At 44.3% G+C, this 21,194-nt stretch overlaps 1 protein-coding gene across 3 annotated transcripts in view; it reads right to left on the bottom strand.

Annotated features, from left to right (window-relative positions):
• The window catches only part of LOC138443263 (janus kinase and microtubule-interacting protein 2-like), a 161,557-nt gene extending 153,006 nt beyond the window's left edge, over positions 1-8,551 (bottom strand). The window contains exon 1 of one of the 3 annotated variants that reach the window (XM_070292459.1): positions 8,433-8,551. The gene's annotated coding sequence lies outside the window, so the exon portion shown is untranslated. Of the gene's footprint in view, positions 1-8,407 lie in introns of all 3 variants that reach the window. The other 2 variants (XM_070292461.1, XM_070292460.1) reach the window with 2 other exon arrangements.
• Positions 8,552-21,194: the final 12,643 nt, after the last annotated feature.

Raw genomic sequence — 21,194 nt, forward strand, 5'->3', positions numbered from 1 at the left:
CTATTGTCCTCAAGCATCGCACTCCAGATCCCACACAGAAAACCCTTTGGAGCAACCAACCTAAAACACAAGGCAGCCCCTCAGAGATGAGACCGGCAGCAGAAACTCGATGTTTGGCTGGTGTATGGAGGCGTCTGCTGACACCTCTGTGGCCACTGGAAGATGGCGTCTCAGAGCAGCACCAGTGCAGGGTCGACCTCCAGGGCCAGCTCCTTGGACGCTCTCCTTCTCCTCCCTGCTACTGTCTGGAAGGTCGCGGGGCCTCAGCTCTCCAGCAGCAGCAGTGGGTGACCCTGCGCACTCAGGCTCAAGGAACTTTTCTTTTGACAGTGTGTGAGGAGCAGACGTACTTACACAGCACTTCTCTAACAGAGGCTCTCTGAGCAGGAGCGTGACGACCATCTGGCTTCTTTTGATGAGTCATGCCCCAGGAAGTCATAGAGGAGGGAACAGACACCTTGCATGTGGACGGCAGGAAGGCAGCTGCCTCAGGTGAAAGGTAGGCAGGCAGGGGCCTAAACTTGGATGGGTGACAGATAAAGAAATTGACTCTGTCCTTTGATTTCAGCCTGCGAGTCAAGTGTTGCCCTCCATTTTATTGATCTCTTAGTCCTCACCTACATTTTTTTTAATGAGAAAGCTTATGACAAAATCCAAAAGTCCAACAGACCCCTTTAAAAAAATAATAAAAGGGCCTGGATTGGAAAACCAGGAAAGCACTGAATTATAAAGTCTAAGCTAATTTTTAATTTTTTGTCTAATAAGAGAAAATATATTTGACACAAAAATTCTCCTATCTCTAAGATGACCCTTCCACATCTTGGGTTTTCCCAATTTGATTAAATCACAATCAGGACCGTCCTATGGCTCCTGGGAACTGGTTCTGCCAACAGTGGAGAGTCAGAAACCCACTGTCTTGTTTCTGGACTTTATGCACACCTCTATGCGGGGAATATGATGGTATTATAATTTATAAATTATACTTCTGAAATAAAGAATTACTGGACTTCAGTACACAAGGCTGTATATTGTTACCCTGCTTATTTAACTTATACGGAGGGTACAGCATGTGAAATCCTGGGCTGGATGAATCATAAGCTGGAATCAAGACTGCCAGGAGAAATGTCAACAATCTCAGATATGCAGATGCTACCAGTCTAATAACAGAAAGTGAAGAGGAATTAAAGAGCCTCTAGATGAAGGTGAGGAGAAGGCAATGGCATCCCACTCCAGTACTCTTGCCTGAAAAATCCCATGGACAGAGGAGCCTGGTGGGCTGGAGTCCATGGGGTCACTAAGAGTCGGACACAACTGAGCGAATTCACTTTCACTTTTCACTTTCTTGCATTGGAGAAGGAAATGGCAACCCACTCCAGTGTTCTTGCCTGGAGAATCCCAGGGACGGCAGAGCCTGGTGGGCTGCCGTCTACGGGGTCGCACAGAGTCGGACACAACTGAAGTGACTTAGCAGCAGCAGATGAAGGTGAAAGAGGAGAGTGAAAAAGCTGGCTTAAAACTCAGCATTCAAAAAACTAAGATCATGGCATCTGGTCCCATCACTTCATGGCAAATAGAAGGGGGAAAAATGGAAACAAGTGACAGATTTTATTTTCTTGGGCTCCAAAATCACTGTGCATAGTGACTGCAGCCACGAAATTCAAACACTTGCTCCCTGGAAGAAAGCTGTGACAAACCTAGACAGCATATTAAAATCAGAGACATCACTTTTCCAACAAAAGTCCATTCAGCCAAGTATATGGTTTTTCCAGTAGTCATGTATGGATGTGAGAAATAAAGAAATGAGGTCGCTCAGTTGTGTCCAACTCTTTATGACCACATGGACTGTAGCCTACCAGGCTCCTCTGTCCATGGTATTTTCAAGGCAAGAGTACTGGATGGATTGCCATTTTGAGATGAACCATTAAGAAGGCTGAGCATCAAAGAACTGATGTTTTTGAACCGTAGTGCTGGAGAAGGCTCTTAAGAGTCCCTTGGACTGCAAGAAAATCAAACCAGTCGATCCTAAAAAAAAAAGTCCACCCTGAATATTCACTGGAAGTACTGATGCTGAAGCTCCGATACTTTGGTCACCTGATGTGAAGAGCCAACTCACTGGAAAAGACCCTGATGTTGGGAAAGATTGAGGGCAGGAGGAGAAGGGAGTAGCATCCATGACTCAGTGGACATGAATCTGAGCAAACTCCAGCAGACAATGAAGGACAGGGAAGCCTGGCGTGCTGCTCACCATGGGGGTCACAACGAGTCAGAAACAACTTAGTGATTGAACATTGGACTTGAACTGTCAAATAACTTTAAAAACTGACATCTCTTAAAATAGCAATTATTTCGATATTAGAGTTCCAACAATTATGGTGAAAGGGCCCACGTATGCTAAATATGTAGTAGGCAATGGTCATATCCTGAAATGCTACCCTCCTGTTTGTTTTTTGAAACCTGACAGATGACAGCATCTGCTTCTCTATTTACTTGTTTATGGTGATTTTTTAAAATTGGGTGTGACCACATATAACATTAAAATGACCAGTTTTAACCATTTTTAAGTGTACAATTTAGCAGCATCAAAGACATTCATCTTCTTTCGAATTTCTGCAACTCAACCTCCACTCTTAGACATTCCCATAAAGAGAAACCTATAGACATTGTTGTTTTTCTTGGGGCTTTATGTCTATTTACCTCTTAACAAAAAAGTACAGCTCAGGAGGTAAGGTTTACCATAAAGAAGTGCACGATGGGGCCTCAGAGAAGAAAAACAATGAGACAAAGCACTCTGTGTTAGCAGGCCTTTCTGCTGTCCATAATATACTCCCTTCTTACCCCTCTGCTCTCTTAGGGGCAGAGCAGAAGGAGCATGGCAGGCAGAGTAACTACTCTGTGTTAGCTCAGCTGGTTCAGCTGGTATTTTAGCCTTGATGTCTTCATCCATAAAATGGGGATAGTAGTACTGGTATCAGTGTTGCTATACGATCTAAAAGAGGCAGTACGTATCAAGAGGAAACTTTAACAATTACTGTGCACAAACTGGCTATCACTCATGTGAGATTCTGGGCCCAGTTATCACTATTAGGCTGCAAGCTCCTGGAGAGTAGCGCCTCGGCCCTGCATGCGGCTCTGCTGAGCCCCCAGCCTGAGCTCACAGCTGGCACCTAGCAGATACTCCTTAAACATACGGAGGGGCAAAATGTCTCCATTTTTCTGAAAGGTCTTACTGTATACAGGACCATCAGAGGTGAAATCACAAAGAAGATGGAAGTAGATGGGAAAAGAAAGAGATTCTGTATGGTTGGTGGCCCTTGGGGTGCAGCATGAGCGGAATTACCATCAATACCTGAAAACTGGTGTTCAAGTAATAGCACTTATAACCAGCCTAAATGGACAAAGGGCATAAAAACCTTAAAACAAGCATGATTTCACTCAAAATTCTGAGTCAAGGAAGTTATGTGAAAAATTCACATTAGTGCACAAATACAGTACACACCTATAAGGATGTTACATACACACACAAAAAAAGAGAAACCACCTTCCCATCCAACAAAGGCACATGCAAATAAATATGTAAATCCAGATAATGTCACAGCATTTGGGCTCAGAGCAGGTTGCCCGAGATATGCCACAATGGCCTATTGATTATTTTGAATTAAAGTTACTTCAGAAACAGCCATTGGCAGGTGGAGGGGATGAATAAAAAAGATACTGTGATGCCTCTCCTTCCTGTACCCCGCTGAAATGGGGAAATAAATTTCCCCTGTGAAAGCAACTTTCCTGTACCAGGAGTATAAAAAGCATCCTTGTCACCAGAGTTGAGGAATTTAAGGCTAAGAATGCTGTATAAACAAACTGTGTTGCTTCTCCATTAGTCTGCTACCTAAGCACAAGCCTCTTGGTTAACTCTTCACAAATGACTTTTTCTTTGTCTGAAAGTGATATATAAACAGCCTGATTTCGTCACTTTGTGGGGGGCATTTCTATGAGGGGCTTCCCAGCGGCTTGTGCATGCGTGCTAAGTCGCTTCAGTTGTGTCTGACTCTTTGCTGACTCTTTGCAACCACCATGGACAGGCTCCTCTGTCCACGGTGGCTCAGTGGTAAAGAACCAGCTTGCCAAGGCAAGAGACACAGGAGATGTAGGTTCAATCCTTGGGTCAGGCAGATACCCTGGAGTAGGAAATGGCAATGCACTCCAGGATTCTTGTCTGGAAAATTCCATAGACAGAGAAGCCTGGTGGAGTACAGTCCATGGGGTTGCAAAGAATGGGACATGACTGAGCATGCACGCATTTCTGTGAGGTCTTTGTGTGTATGAATTAAGTTCGTTTTTTCTCCAGTTCATCTTGTGTCAATTTAATTATTAGAGCAACCCAAAGAACTCAAAGAACTGGTAGGGAGGAAATTTCTACCTCCTGGACAAATGCAATGCAGCTAACCTTTAAAATGGCTGTATCAAGATGTACTTATTAACAAAGATACCTAGATTATACTCACTTAAAGACTACCAAGCAACACACACACAAAGAAAAATACATGTAACAAAATGCTAACAAAGATGATCTCTGGGCTTATTATTACTTCAATTTGTTTTTCTGAATTTTGTCCTGTCTCTAGAATAAGGGTGGGTAATTTGGGCAATTTTAAGAATAGAGTTAACACCAACAGAAAAAGAAAACGTGGTCTCAAACATGCTTTAAGGAATCTGGGAGGCTTGGGAGACATAGTAAAAAGCCCCGGAGAACAAAGCCTTTATATTTAAATACTAGTGAGGTGACTTGCAGGGTGAGGCGGGGCCTACAAGATGCCAATCTAACCAGTCAGTTGACAAGTCTTTGTCCAGTGAGTCATTTGGTTGAGAAGAACGCCAGCCATCTCTGCCTGCAGCGTCCTCCGCCTCACCCACCGTGGCAGCCTCCCGCCAGCCTCACCTAGAAACCCACTGTCAGCCTCAATGCCTTTCCTCCTGGATTCGAGGTTCAGGCACCTGCATGAAGTAAAGGGAGGAGACGCCCAAGCTCTGGGTCACTCATCCAAGCGTTTTCCTTCTTCCAGAGAAGTTGAGCCTGGAGACTTCAGGGCGCCTCCCCACAGTCCCTCCTGTACAGGGACCCAAGGCAGAGGGGTCACTGGGAATCAACGCACAGACAGTAATTTTCCTCCTGCTTGGTAAGCCCTTGGAACAATCTGATGACTTGATTTTTAAAAATTTGTTCTACAAAAAAAAAAAAAAGTGCTCTGCAGTAAGAGCAAGCAAGGAAGAAGTATCAGTTCTGTTTTCTTTTGTTTTTTGGGTTTTTATGCAGTTGCTACATTTTCCGGTTGAATATTGCTTCACTATCACAACGTCCTCTCTGTTTTGCCTCTCCAGTTTTCTTGCTTTACTGAAAGAGCCCTGGAACGTGCCATTCCTGTAGAGGATATAAACTTGTTCCAAAATCCCTACCACTATAGTAGTGAGACTACTGAAAATTCACCATTCTTTCTCTGAAAATGCCTTCTTGTTGCTGTATCTCCAACAGCTGCCAAGCTCAGAACATGCCCCAGTTGTCCCAGTCTGTACAGAAGGTCTGGAATGCTGGGTGATTCCAGGAAAGACCTGGCACCAGGCTCCCCCAGGAGCAGAGGCCCTTTGGCACAAGCATCTCACTGCGCCCAGAGTGGTTTGTGTCAAAGTCTGGAGAACCAGCCTCGGTTTCCTCTAAGCATGGAGTCACTGGTCCAAGGACAAGTCCAAAGCCAGGATTTTCAAGACCACATGCTGGGCCCTGCCATCCTTTTCTGGACTTGAAGGGAGAAGGGAGGGAAACAAGGAAGAACTACAGCATTTGTTTGGGGGGATGAGATATATATATATATATATATATATTTTTTTTTTTCCAAGCAGCTGTGAGCTTAGAGCACAGGTTCAATAATGGCTTTAGGAAGCCCCACATGTTGGGTCGATGCATCTGCTGGGACTCAGTTCCAACTGAGAAAAACCCCCTTGCTCAGAAGGCATGTGCTAAACATTTCAGGGGTGGGTCTGGCTGGATACCTAATTCAGATCAGACGAGGCCAGGAATCAATCTTTCTCTTGCTAACTCTTCATTTACATTCCTCTATGGGGCCTTCATTTTCAGCACACCCTCATGTGAAGGCTTAAAGAATCCAGGCTTTCATTCAGCAAGGCTAAGGAAAGAGTGCTTCTCTCCTGAATAGCCCCACCTTAGTCCCAGGACTGCTTCATCTCACTGACCCGCATAGCGTGTCCTGTCTGCTTAAACAAATCAGAAGGTTTGAAAAGTGAAATGAGTGAGTGGCTGGGTCTGGCCCTCCTCCTGCTACTCCACGGGCTTCCCAGGTGGCGACAGTGGTGAAGAATCTGCCTGCCAATGCAGGAGACATAAGAAACGTGGGTCCAGTCCCTGGGCTGGGAAGAGCCCCTGGAGTAGGAAACGCCAACTTGCTCCAGTATGCTTGCCTGGAAAAGTCCATGGACAGAGGAGCCTGGCGGGCTACAGTCCGTGGGGTCGCAAAGACTCAGACACAAATGAGCAACTGAACACACGTATACTGCTGCCTCAAAGGAAAACTGAAGCAATGTTACCATAAGATGGAACGAATGGAGGTTAAACCACAGCAGGAAATGCCCTCGGCAGGGGCGTGTGGTGGTCTTGAGTAGACAAGACTGCTGAGGATACAGGCAGGGACAGCTCACAGGCCAGCAGTTCCAAAGATCGGTCATGGCCGTGGCTCATAAGCTCCAAGGCTTTGGAGAGAGCAGAGAATAAATTTCATAAGCCATCTACACTTAGCAGCTGAATCGTCACAACTCCTAAACGGCAACCTGAACTCAGGGAAACTTAGAGACACAGGTGAGTCACTGTGTTTGGTGGAGAACAGGACTTACCCCGAGTCCTGAAAAATGGGTAGGACTAAATGGAAAGATGCGGCAGGAACCACGCAGTTCTGTGAGAGTACAGGCTAGGAGACTGGCCACGGCTTCCGAGAGCCCTCGGCCTCTAGGAGAAGGGGTGGCACGCGGGCAAAAGTGGAAAGGAATTTGAGGGACCACAGGAAGTCTCCATCACTAAGAGTGATGACTAACTCTTGTCTGGCCTCTTTTTCTGATCTTTCTCTGATGTTTTAACACTGTCCATATTTTTTTTTTTTAGTTAACTTTTTTTTATTGGAGTATAATTGCTTTACAATGTTGTGTTAGTTAGTCTGAAGCAGGTGGGGGGCCTTCATGCTTCACCTCATCATGGGCCTGCCACACTCTCCATCCTAACACTGAGATTTCAGGGTGGCCAAGAGACAGATGCATGTTAGCAGATGTAAGTCATGCTGGAAAGGCAGCAGATTAGGTAGATCTCTTGTAAGCAGATTTTAGTATCCATTCTCACCTGGGACAAAGCAAGGGAGGACTGGGGCACAAGACAGGTAGGAGGTGGGGAAGGAAGAGCTACAGAAAAGCCTTGGAGGTGGGGTGGGAGAGACATTGCAGAGGGAGGGGATATACGTATACATGTAGCTGATTCAGTTCTCTGTACAGCAAAAACTAACACAACACTGTAAAGCAAGTATACTCCAATAAAAAAAATGTTAACTAAAAAAACAAAATAAACAAAAGGCTCAGAACATGATGTTCTTCAGAGTTTGTAAAGAGCAGTAAAACCACATGTCTGCAGTCACAAATACCTTAATTTAGTCACAAGGCACAGACTTTCAGCTATAAGATGAATAAATTCTGGGAATCTAATGTACAGTGTGCTGAATATAGCTATTAATACTGTACCATATATGCTGAAATTTGCAAAGAGAATAGATTGTAAGTGTTCTCACCACACATAAAAAGCAGCAACTATATGAAGTGATGGATTTATTAGTCAATTCAATTATGGTAATCATTTCACTACGTATGTATATTAAATTATCAAATTATACATCATTAAAAAAAATCATGTTGTACAACCTAAAAAAAAAAGGACCTCAGTTTGAATCTGCACTTAAAAGCTGGGAGGCAGAACTTAATCTCTTTAAACTGCAGAACCTCATCAATAAAACATGGACCATAAAACTTGTTTTTATTGCAAACATTAATAAAGAAGGAAGCAGAGTCCGAGCTCTACACGTTAATTTTTTTTTTTTTTTTTTTTTGCACTCCCTCACCACAGGTCCTGGGAAAGATTAACCTCTTTAAGCTACAACTTCCTCATCTGTAAAAATAAAATGATAGAAGCGTCTAACTCCTAGGGTTGTAGTTCAGATTAGATAACACACATACAAATTCAACGGCTTCTAGTAACAGTAAGCGGTCAACCTGCATTAATGACGATGGTGGTAATGCTGAGGATATTAACTATACAGTGTGGATGCCTGCAACTGTACATGACAGAAAACCCAAACAGAAGTCACTTTACCTGTGAGGAAATGCACATTACTCACATGACGAGAAGTCCCAAGATCAAGAAGTTCCAGAATGAGTAATTCATTGACTCAAAAATGTCATCAAGGAGTCACACTCTTTCCTGCCTTCACTGTGAGTTTCTCAACACATAGGCTGTGACCTACCCTGCGTTAAAGCTCACCGGGGCAAGATGGTAGACAACACCCCAAATACCACATCCTCTTCTAACACTCTCCAAAGGTGGAGGAGATCACATCTTTCTTTTCCAAGGAAACAGAAACATTTTCTGGAAACTACCCTCTACCAGCAGACTTTCCCTCATAGTGTAACAAGGAAGAAGCTTTGTATTCTTTTTAATATAAATTTATTTATTTTAATTGGAGGTTAATTACTTTACAATACTGTATTGGTTTTGCCATACATCAACATGAATCTGCCACAGGTATACACGTGTTCCCCATCCTGAACCCCCCCTCCCTCCTCCTTCCCCATACCATCCCTCTGGGTCGTCTCAGCACACCAGCCCCAAGTATCCAGTATCATGCATCGAACCGGGACTGGCTATTCGTTTCATATATGATATTATATATGTTTCAATGCCATTCTCCCAAATCATCCCACCTTCGCCCTCTCCCAGCTTTGTATTCTATTATAAATTAATCAGTATGGTACGGACCTAACAGAAGCAGAAGATATTAAAGAGAGGTGGCAAGAACACACAGAAGAATTATACAAAAAAGATCATGACCCAGATAACCATGATGGTGTGATCACTCACCTAGAGCCAGACATTCTGGAGTGTGAAGTCAAGCGGGCCTTAGGAAGCATCACTATGAACAAAGCTAGTGGAGGTGATGGAATTCCAGTTGAGCTATTTCAAATCCTAAAAGATGATGCTGTGAAAGTGCTGCCCTCAATATGCCAGAAAATTTGGAAAACTCAGCAGTGGCCACAGGACTGGAAAAGGTCAGTTTCCATTCGAATCCCAAAGAAGGGCAATGCCAAAGAATGTTCAAACTACCACACAACTGCACTCATTTCACATGCTAGCAGAGTAATGCTCAAAATTCTCCAAGCCAGGCTTCAATAGTACTTTAACCAAGAACTTCCTGATGTTCAAGGTGGATTTAAAAAAGGCAGAGGAACCAGAAATCAAATTGCCGACATCTGTTGGATCATAGAAAAGGCAAGAGAGTTCTAGAAAAACATCTCCTTCTGCTTCATTGACTATGCCAAAGCCTTTGACTGTGTGGATCACAACAAACTGTGGAAAATTCTTCAAGAGACAGGAGTACTAGACCACCTTACCTGTCTCCTGAGAAACCTGTATGCAGGTCAAGAAGCAACAGTTAGAACTGGACGTGGAACAAAGGGCTGGTTCCAAATTCGGAAAGGAGTATATTGTCACCCTGCTTATTTAACTTAAATGCAGAGTACGTCATGAGAAACGCTGGGCTGGATGAAGCACAAGCTGGAATCAAGACTGCCGGGAGAAATATCAATAACCTCGGAAATGCAGATGACACCGCCCTTATGGCAGAAAGAGTAGAGGAACTAAAGAGCCTCCTGATAAAGGTGAAAGAGGACAGTGAAAAGGCTGGCTTGAAACTTGACATTTAAAAAACTAAGATCATGGCATCTGGTCCCATCACTGCATGCCAAATACATGAGGAAACAATGGAAACGGTGACAGACTATTTTCTTGGGCTCCCAAATCACCGTAGATGGCGACTGCAGCCATGAAATTAAAAGATGCTTGCTCCTTGGAAGAAAAGCTATGACCAACCTACATAGCATATGAAAAAAGGAGATATTACTTTGCCAACAAAGGTCCATCTAGTCCAAGCTACAGTTTTTCCACTAGTTATGTGTGGATGTGAGAGATGAACCATATAGAAGGCTGAGAGCCTTCTCAGAAGTGATGCTTTCGAACTGTGGTGTTGAAGAAAACTCTTGAGAGTCCATTGGACTGCAAGGAGATCCAACCAGTCAATCCTAAAGGAAATCAGTCCTGAATATTCACTGGAAAGACTGATGCTGAAGCTGAAACTCCAATACTTTGGTCACCTGATGCAAAGAGCTGTGTCATTAGAAAAGACCCTGATGCTGGGAAAAATTAAAGGCAGGAGGAGAAGGGGACAACAGAGTACAAGATGGTTGGGTGGCATCACCAACTCAGTGGTCATGAGTTTGAGCAGGCTCGGGGAGATGCTGAAGGACGGGGAAGCGCTGCAGTCCATTGGGTCACAGAGTCGGACATGACAGAGGCTGAACAGCAACAAAAATTAATCACCAAAAGGATGTTGCCTATAAGCTTACATTATGTACATAGCCCATCTCTCAGAACCCTGCCTCCGAGGTAATGAGCTAAAATACCTTTGTTTAGCTCACAGGAAACATCCTGACCAGGCCAGCCTATGAATGACCGCAGGAAGGAAGAAATGAACACATCGCCTCCAGAGGCTGACCCTAACAGGAAACGTTTGGCTTTACTCCCTCTCTTTTAGGTATTAAAGAAGCCTGAACTCTAACTCAGGCAAGATGGTTCTTTGGGACATAAGTCTACCATCTTCTTGATCTGCTCGCTTTCCAAAGAAGGTTTCTATTCCTTGCCCCAACAACTCACCTCTCAATTTACTGGCCGGAGGACACTGGACTCACTAGCCAGAACTGCATACACATGCTCATGCCTAAAGCCATCACTGGCCTCTCAAGAGATAAACAACGTCATGGTTCTGCTTGCAAGGAAGAAGCCGGGCACAGCTGCTGAGAAGGCAACCATCAATCACCACAATACTGGTGACGAAAACTCCGGTCAGGAAGTAGAGAGGGGAGAGCTGTGTGTGGGAGAGAGGCACTTCAGTTGTTTCATGCTACTTTTAAGAAAGGAATCTTTGGGATCACCAAGTTCTACCCCAAATCTTGGCTCTGCCACTTCCTCATTGTGTGAACCTGTACAATTATTTACCATTTATGCCTTTGTTTCTACAGCTTAGGTCAATAGCTAAAGGATGTTTGAGAATAAAATTAAGCCACACAGAGTAAGCGCTCAATAAATAAGTGAAACTCTCCTTAGTACTTCTGGCCTAGCAATCAGCACGGAAGTCAGATCAGTTGCTATGCCAACAAGCCCAGGAGCAGTGGGGTCCAGGTCTGTATGTACTACCACAGCAGACCGCTCCTCTAAGGCCACAGAAGCACGTTCAGACTGAGGGGAAGAGACTAGGCATGTGGTTGTAGAACCAAACAGAATTCAATCTGCTCCCATTACTACCATTTAGGAGCTATGACACCTTGGAGAAGTTACTCAATCACCTTTTGCTTCAGTTTTTTCATAGGCATTAAGTTGTGGGATTAGTTAGTTAGTTAAGTCGTTCAGTCATGTCCGACCCTTAGCGACCCCATGAACTGTAGCCCACCAAGCTCCTCTGTCCATGGGATTCTCCAGGCAAGAATACTGGAGTGGGTTGCCATTTCCTTCTCCAGGGGATCTTCCTGATCCAGGGATCGAACCCAAGTCTCCCACATTACAGGCAGATGCGTTAACCTCTGAGCCACCAGGGAAGCATTAAGTTGTGGGATTATACAAATTAATACAAATGCCTGCCATGTCAACAAAGATCAGCTACCATTAGCGGGTTTTCTCCTTTTGTAATAAAGATGCCCTTAATCTAGTCTGTCTCTCACTCACTTGGCAACCTGTCACTGTAAGAGCAGCAGAGGAAAAACCTGGCTTTCAATTCTCGCTCCTTCTCTTAAAAAGCTTCACGGTGTCTGGACATCGTCAGATGCTTCACCAGATACGTGGTCAGCCCATCTACCTCTCTAGAGATGAGAGGCTCCGAATACAAAGTTCTGAAGACCGAAACTCAACATATAATGTCACCTTAGTCATACTTCTGATAATTCCGATTTTTGTCTTTTTCTTTATCACCCATGCGCTTCTCTGGCTTCCTGCCTGGAACTTTCTCTTGTACTATGTCGCTACTCATCATCATCTTCCATCGCTCCACTTTCCCTTCTAACCAAATCTTTACACATCATTACTAATAACCTTTTAAATGTGCCTTGAACTTTTTACTCTGGGATGGTGGTAAATACCTGTATATGTATTCTCTTTAAATTTTTTTAAATTCAATCTATTTTTTCCAGCCCACAGGAACTAGTGCTGAATCAGCATATGCAAAATGCTATTAATAGCTAAGCACAGGGTAGCCCTTATTACAAATGATAAGTAAAATATATGATGTCAATATACATATTGCTGAAGTCCTACTGTGTGCAGGGCACTAAGCTCCTGAGATGACTCAGAAACAGCTCCTGCCTTCAAAGAGATGTCCTACTCCAGTATGGGAGCGAAGACTTGTCACTAAGGAAAAGCTGGAAGTAGTGACAGATTTCCTCTTCCTGGGTTTCAAAATCAGTGCAGATGGTGACTGCAGCCGTGAAATCAGAAGACGATTGCTTCTCGACAGGAAAACGATGACAAATCTAGACAGTGTGTTGAAAAGCAGACATTACTCTGCCAGCAAAGGTCCGTATAGTCAAGGCTATGGTCTTCCCAGGGGTCACATACAGTTGTGAGAGCTGGACTGTAAAGAAGGCAGAATGCTTTGAACTGTGGTGCTGGAGAAGACTCCTGAAAGTCCCTTGGACAGCAAGGAGATCAAACCAGTCAATCTTAGGGGAGATCAACCCTGAATATTCACTGGAAGGACTGATGCTGAAGCTGAAGCTCCTGTATTTTGCTCATCTGATGCGAACAGACAACTCATTAGAAAAGTCCCTGGTGCTGGGAAAGACTGAGGGCAGAAGGAGAAAAGGGTGTCAGAGGATGAGATGGCTGGACAGCATCACCAGTGCAATGAACAGAAACTTGGGCAAACTCCAGAAGACTGTGAGGTACAGGGAAGTCTAGCGTGCTACAGTCCATGGGGTCACAAAGAGTCGGACACGGCTGGGCGACTGAACACCAAACGTTACACATGAGCTACCCAGGTGGCGCTAGTGGTGAAGAATCCTCCAGCCAATGCAGGAGACAGAGGAGACATCGGTTTGATCCTGGAGCAGAAAGATCCCCTGCAGGAGGAAATGGCAACCCACTTCAGTATGCTTGCCTGGAAAATTCCAGCGACAGAGGAGCCTGGTGGGCCGAGTACACACACACACACAAACATTACACATATAATACTTCTCAAATACATATTTAAAGTAATAAAGGACAATGAATTTTGTTCTTTTAGAAAGAACAATGAATTTCAATAGTTTTGAAATGAAAGTCATTGAAAAAGCATCAGAACGCAAATTTTCTCTAACAACCTTTAATATTTCAAATGTTTGAGACTGTGTCATTTTTTTGCAGCACAGATGATAACTTGTTATAAGTGTAAATACTTACAGGTTTCATTTGTTTATTCTTTTCTGATCTGGCTTAAAGGTGAAGCAGAGGCTGGTGTGAGCATGGGATTGTGACCTTGGTCTCTAACCCAGGTGCTCAGCCCCAGCAAAAAAGGATGCTCCCCAGAGTGATGGGGAGAAAACGTGTTTACTGGATGGAAAACGGAATGAAATTCCCTTTCAGATTTCAGTTTCAGTCTGTGTTCTTTGTGGCTTCTGACATAGCAGAAACCAACTAAGACTGACTCAAGCAAAACCATTCAAAATGTTATTAGGAACTCACAGAATTCACAGGAGGCTGAAGTTCAGGCTCTGAAAGTAGGCTGAAATCAAGGCTGCTCCAGAGTCTAAGGCATCAGGGTCCAGCCAGGCTCACTCTTCACATTCACGGGGCCCATGACAAGCCTACAAATGGGGCCCAGAGCCTGTGCTCACGACCCTGTCTCGTTCCAGTTCAGTTCAGTCCAGTCACTCAGTCAGTCATGTCTGACTCTTTGTGACCCCATGAATCGCAGCACGCCAGGCCTGCCTGTCCATCACCAACTCCCGGAGTTCACTCAGATTCACATCCATCGAGTCAGTGATGCCATTCAGCCATCTCATCCTCTGTCATCCCCTTCTCCCCCTGCCCCCAATCCCTCCCAGCATCAGAGTCTTTTCCAATGAGTCAACTCTTCATATAAGGTGGCCAAAGTACTGGAGTTTCAGCTTCAGCATCAGTCCTTCCAATGAATATTCAGGACTGATTTCCTTAGAATGGACTGGTTGGATCTCCTTGCAGTCCAAGGGACTCTCAAGAGTCTTCTCCAACACCACAGTTCAAAAGGATCAATTCTTTGGTACTCAGCTTTCTTTATAGTCCAGCTCTCACATCCACACATGACTATGGAAAAACCACAGCTTTGACTAGACGGACTTTTGTGGCCAACTGCACCCCATTTCACTCCATAAGGGGCCTTTACACACTGGTAAGAAGCTCTCATCCAAGCGCCTTCTATACACCACTCCCCCTCCAAAACATGCTCTCAGCCACCCTTTGGACCTGGGAGTGTAAACACTGTGGCCTGATTTGACCTCACAGCTCGGGGCATGGAATACCCAGATAATGATCTAGAAAAGAGGATATGGGATCCAGGTGGACAAAGGTGAAGCCAGAGCAATATAAGTGGAGTCCTCTTGCCTCGGCCTAGGAAAGGAAGATACCATCCAATGGCCAAACCTGTCACCTGTCCCCGCCAAGGCTATTCCAAGGAAGAGGCATCACCTGGGTCCTTGGGCTTCCTCCCAAGACAATCAAAAAAAGAAAAAAATCAGGGCACTGCGGGCATAGGCGATTGGCCAAATAGTCCTAAAGGAACAAAAACTTATGGCAGCACTTAAGACTCATGACTTTTCAATCCCTAGGAGCTGCGCACTCTGTGCTCCTGGAGCACGCCGATCACCAACCCCACCCAAAGGAAAACAAATCTCTAGTCAATACTAGAACTGTTTAGTACACCCCAGGACCAGAGGCCAAAGAGTGTTTATTTAATCACTGCTGACATCACATCAACCTACCTTTCTACTTCTTTCCATGTAACCCCAATCCCGACCCCCAAAGTCCACTCCCTTGGAACTAATGTGAATAAACAAGAGAATGAAGAAAGGTATCATAGACTTAAAAATCATAGAAATAAAAATCATAGACTTAAAAATCAGTTTAAAAATCCCTCAGATGGGCACAAGAATCCTTTGAATATGGCAACAAGAAGAAACACAGTTCTAGGACAAGACTGGGCTAGAATGGGACCTATAACAGAAACGGCCACCGTGGCTCCCTCCTGACCAATACACTGTCCTGGACATATACCCAAGACCCGAGGCAGGGAGGGAAACAGCATGCAATAGGGAAAGACAAGTCTGACGCCATATTAGATCTGTTCCTTTTACTTCAACCTTTGTACTCTGTTGCCTGGGCTTAGTCATGCTGGCTCTGCACCTTTTGTAAAAAGAATGTTGCCTACAGCCTGAATTATACAGGTAAGGCTATTCTCAAGGCTCTCACCTTTAAGAGTCTGTTCACATGGCTGCTATCAAAAAGTCTACCAACAATAAATGCTGGAGAGAGTGTGGAGAAAAGGGAACCCTCTTACACTGTTGGTGGGAATGCAAACTAGTACAGCCACTATGGAGAACAGGGTGGAGATTCCTTAAAAAACTGGAAATAGAACTACCTTATGACCCAGCAATCCCACTTCTGGGCATACACAGGGAGGAAACCAGAAGTGAAAGAGACACATGTACCCCAATGTTCATCGCAGCACTGTTTACAATTGCCAGGTTGTAAGCAACTGAGATGTCCATCAGCAGATGAATGGATAAGAAAGCTGTGGTACATATACACAATGGAGTATTACTCAGCTATTAAAAAGAATGCATTTGAATCAGTTCTAAAGAGGTGGATGAAACTGGAGCCTATTATACAGTGAAGTAAGTCAGAAAGAAAAACACCAATACAGTATATTAACACATATATATGGAATTTAGAAAGATGGTAACAATGACCCTATATGCGAGACAGCAAAAGAGACACAGATGTAAAGAACAGACTTTTGGACTCTGAGGGAGAAGGTGAGGGTGGGATGATTTGAGAGAATAGCATTGAAACATGTATTTTACCATATGTGAAATAGATCACCAGTCCAGGTTCGATTGCATGAGGCAGGGTGCTTGAGGCTGGTGCACTGGGATGACCCTGAGGGATGGGATGGGGAGGGAGGTGGGAGGGGGGCTCAGGATGTCAGTGTATGCAAAACCACTACAATAGTGTAAAGTAATTAGCCTCCAATTAAAATTTTTTTAAAAAAGAGTCCATTCACATAGAGGTAAAAAATTGAAGAACAGAGAATAGCATTTGTTTTATTGGAGTTTTACAGGAATATCATGACCTGACCTATGTGGACAACTGCAAGAACAAAGGATTCCTACACCAAGAAGTTTGCATGTCACCCTGCTTATTTAACTTCTATGCAGAGTACATCATGAGAAACGCTGGACTGGAAGAAGCACAAGCTGGAATCAAGACTGCCGGGAGAAATATCAGTAACCTCAGATATGCAGATGACACCACCCTTATGGCAGAAAGTGAAGAGGAACTAAAAAGCCTCTTGATGAAAGTGAAAGAGGAGAGTGAAAAAGTTGGCTTAAAGCTCAACATTCAGAAAACAAAGATCATGGCATCCGGTCCCATCATGGGAAATAGATGGGGAAACAGTGGAAACAGTGTCAGACTTTATTATGTTTTGGGGCTCCAAAATCACTGCAGATGGTGACTGCAGCCATGAAATTAAAAGATGCTTACTCCTTGGAAAAGTTATGACCAACCTAGATAGCATATTCAAAAGCAGAGACATTACTTTGCTGACTAAGGTCCGTCTAGTCAAGGCTATGGTTTTTCCTGTGGTCATGTATGGATGTGAGAGTTGGACTGTGAAGAAAGCTGAGCACTGAAGAATTGATGCTTTTGAACTGTGGTGTTGGAGAAGACTCTTGAGAGTCCCTTGGACTGCAAGGAGATCCAACCAGTCCATTCTGAAGGAGATCAGCCCTGGGATGTCTTTGGAAGGAATGATGCTAAAGCTGAAGCTCCAGTACTTTGGCCACCTCATGCAGAGTTGACTCATTGGAAAATACTTTGATGTTGGGAGGGATTGGGGGCAGGAGAAGAAGGGGACGACAGAGGATGAGATGGCTGAATGGCATCACTGACTTGATGGATGTGAATCTGAGCGAACTCCGGGAGTTGGTGATGGACAGGCAGGCCTGGCGTGCTGCGATTCATGGGGTCACAAAGAGTCAGACCCGACTGAGCGACTGAACTGAACTGAACTGAACCACCTTCCTCCCTCAGCTTGCCTTTGAAAATTCCTCACTGAAACCCTTCTGGGAGCTTGAGGTTTTGGAGTCATGAGCCACCCAGCTCCTTGCATGGCCATGCGATAAACCAGCCTCTGCTCCAAACTCTGGTATTTCAGCCTGTGAGGCCTCCCTGTGCATCACCAGGCACACTGATTCACACAGCAACAAGCAGAGAAGGAGCTCAGAGCATCAGAGGATTCTCACTAAATGGTCAGCTGCCTTAAGTTTCTATGTCCAGTCCCCTGCTTATAAAACAGAGACCTAGGCACTGAACGTACAAAATAAATTACTTAATGAAAGCTTCACATGTGTGCAGGTAACAAGGAGGGAAGGAAGCCATCTTTAGAAGTGCAGAGGCCTATGCGTACTGACCTGTTACACATATTGCTACTGGAAAAGGCAAGCTGCCGAGCACTGTGACAAGTATGGAGACAACTATGTGGAAACAAGGAAGGATTGCAAGCACCCTCATGCCTGCATATGTTCGAAGTGCCCTGGAAGGGTATGTGAGTAAGTCAATGAGAGTGGTAGCAGGGACCGGTGGTGGGGGAACTGGGGATGAGGGAAAGAGATGTGAAAAGCAAAGGAAACAAAAGCTGAGATGCCCTTGTTCATAATGTTTCCCCAGAGATTCATAAAAGAACAGAACATGCACGCGTATTATCTATTCAAAACTATGCAAGGAAAGTCAGCTGCAGCGCTGGATGTTAATGAGGATGCCCCAACCCCTGTCAGAGAATACATTCTCCAAGAAGTCAAGTCAAGCAAATGGGATATTTTAAAAGAAACTGCTGCCAAGTCCAGGCTCATTCTGCACGATAAGCCAATCTATCCAAACATGAGCTGTTGAGGCAAGGAATATGATTTCATTTTGAAAGCTGGCAGACTGAAAAGATGGCAGACTAATGTCTCAGAATAGTCATCTCATGGGGTTTGGATGCCAGGTTCTCTTAAAAAACAGAGAAGGGTGGAGGTGAGGAATTAAAGTTAAACAGGCCATTAATCTTACAAAAATCCTGGAATGACCAGCCCTCTGACCTAGGGATCAAACTCGTGTCTCTTACGGGTTGGCAGGCAGGCAGGTTCTTTACCACTAGGCCACCGTGGAAGCCCAAAGTTCTGACCAAAGGCACTTTGGTTTAACATTCAAACAGAGGGGCAGGGTTCCCTGAGGCATGCCATTATGTATAAATAGTATCCTTTCAGTGAAAAGCAATAGGAAGCAAAGATTAAAGAAACAGATCCAACATGGAGTCAAAATGGGCTCTTCCCTGCAGACAAGATCACTGGGAAATCCTGAGTTAGTTGACTGATGTATGATTAATTGAGACCTGGGATTTGCTTCCAGAATTTATTTCCTTTGTTTCTCTTGCTTCCTGTTTATTCCTTATGTAGAGGAAGCAAAAAAAAAAAAAAGCAACATTATTTTCTAATATTTGGAGAAATAATTAAACATGGACGAAGGAAATTTTAAGAAGCCAAGAGGTACAAGAAAAAAGAAGTACTCAAATGCTTTAGCCAACTTCTCGGGAATTTCTTAAATGCACTCACAATGTGGAAGGGCCCCTGGAGAAGGAAATGGCAACCCACTCCAGTATTCTTGCCTGGAAAAGTCCATGGACAGAGGAGCCTGGAGGGCTGCAGTCCATGGGGTTACATGACTGAGCATGCGTGCGTGAGGGTAGAGGGAGATAGGTTGGTATCAACAAACTGGTAGAACTAAAAAAAAAAGAAAGAAAGAAATGTGGAAAGGCAGATCTGCCAAAGAGAAAGGAAATGTGAAGGCAGGGCAAAGGTGAACAAAGACTATTATGAAAAAAATCAAAACCTACACTCTTCCCAAAGAGGAAAGAAACAAGGAATTCAAATTATTGATCTATTAATGGAATACTTATCCTACACTTGTAAAAAAAAAAAAAGAGTAAAAGGTATGTTATTAAAATTCTGAATATACCTAAGTAAATAGAGTTTTGATTAGTAAAAAGGCAAGAAAGATGATACTGTTTGAAAGAACATGGCTTCAAAATTGTTTTAAAAGATTTGTTCTTGTCTGTTAAAAATGTGAACTGAGGAATAAGAGGACACTTGGTGCTTCGCTCCAAAATAAGTCCAGGGGTTAAGGAAGCTTCCAGAATGCTACCGTGGTAGCAGACAAGAATGTCCTGATTGCCATCACTGCAATGATTCTGAGGCACCCCCAGGATCCTGGACTGGCTCCAACTGGGGCCAATCAACTGGCGCATTAAACAAGGTCTGCGGGGCTTTGAGTCCAGTAGTAGTATACAACCCCCTTCTCTCAGAAGAAACTTACCTAGGGCATCTGTCTTCATCATTCCACAGATGGACAATGTGGGTACAGAGGAAGGGGGGAAGCAAAGGAAAAGCAGGCCTAGGAGGTAACTCACTACAGGAGAAAGGGGAGAAGCAAGCAGTAACTTCTAATGACCCTCGTGGGAGTGGGGTGACTTTACAAACAGAATCTGATTTAATCCTTACAACCACTCAGGGAGGCTGGCACTGTTCAGTTCAGTCGCGCAGTTGTGTCCGACTCTTTGTGACCCCATGGACTGCAGCACGCCAGGCTTCCCTGTCCATCACCAAGTCCCAGAGTCTACTCAACCTCATGTCCATTGAGCAGGTGATGCTATCTAACCATCTCGTCCTCTGGTGCCCCCTTCTCCTTTTGCCTTCAATCTTTGCCAGCATCAGGGGCTTTTCCAATGAGTCAGAGCTTTGCATTAGGTGGCCAAAGTATTGGAGCTTCAGCATCAGTCCTTCCAATGAATATTCAGTTCTGATTTCCTTTAGGCTGGTTTGATCTCCTTGCAGTCCAAGGGACTGTTCCTCTGTTTTTCAACTGAAGAAACATGTGTTGGGAGGTTAAGTACTTGCCTGAAGTCACAGCTCCTGCAAGCTGCTCTGCTTGGAAGGGGCTGGGAAGGGGTACAGATGGGGGTGGGGTAGCTCAGAATCTCCCCCCAAGTGCCTTAACCTCACTTCTATTGGAGCCAACCTAATTTCACACATGGCCTATATTCCCTTGTGCCCAAGTTAATTTGTAAGATTGTCCTACATTTCCCCTTAGAGAGTGACTCTATTTGAAGGCTCTTCGTCACCAGGGCACAAACATCTTTTCTAATGGGTACTGTTTCTGCTAATGAAGGCAGACTAAAAGCTGGATGGGGCAGGAGGGCAGTTTCTGACTCACCCTCTTTGGATTCCTCTATGAAAATGGACCCTGGGGATTCAAAAGAAGCAAGATGATCAAAGGCATGGCTGGAATACCACTCTTCAAATGGCTGAAAAACATTTGAACATGGCTTCTGTCTGACCCAGAAATCAGGCTTCTACAACTGAAATCTGTTCAGACATTCATCCAGAATATCTCTGCCTCTCCTCTCTCCCAAAGTGCCTCTGGAATCACAGAACATCTCCACTCAAATATTCCGGAACACCTCCTCCCATTGGCAAAGGAGGACCGAAGCAATCTAATTTTAGGGTCTAAC

Source organism: Ovis canadensis, chromosome 7 (genome assembly GCF_042477335.2).
Source record: "Ovis canadensis isolate MfBH-ARS-UI-01 breed Bighorn chromosome 7, ARS-UI_OviCan_v2, whole genome shotgun sequence".
In the NCBI taxonomy this organism is placed as follows: domain Eukaryota; kingdom Metazoa; phylum Chordata; class Mammalia; order Artiodactyla; family Bovidae; genus Ovis; species Ovis canadensis.